Below are 420 nucleotides of genomic sequence, written 5' to 3' on the forward strand. Positions count from 1 at the left end.
GCTCCCTGACCCCTCGTGATCCTCTGATTATTGTCAATGGAGCAACGAAGATACAGAGAAACCTGGTCTCTAGGAGCAGGTTGTCCCTGTTGAAAGAGCAGAGGGAAACAAATGTGTGTGGGGTGGCTCCTTCTTCCAACTAGTATTCATTGAAGCAATTTGTATATACACATACGTGCTGTCAACATCAATAAATATTTAATTTTTTATCCCAATGTCCATAACACTTACCATTGGAAGTAGAGGAACACCTGCCCCCCTGAAACAAACAATATTTTTGTACCCACATGATGTGTGACGTAATTATTATAATTATACAGGAAGTTATTCTCACAGTCGGCTGCACCTAGATACCAAAAACCTGCTTTCTCTCTCTCTCTCTCTCTCTCTCTCTCTCTCTCTCTCTCTCTCTCTCTGTGA

This window comes from Platichthys flesus, chromosome 6 (genome assembly GCF_949316205.1).
Source record: "Platichthys flesus chromosome 6, fPlaFle2.1, whole genome shotgun sequence".
In the NCBI taxonomy this organism is placed as follows: domain Eukaryota; kingdom Metazoa; phylum Chordata; class Actinopteri; order Pleuronectiformes; family Pleuronectidae; genus Platichthys; species Platichthys flesus.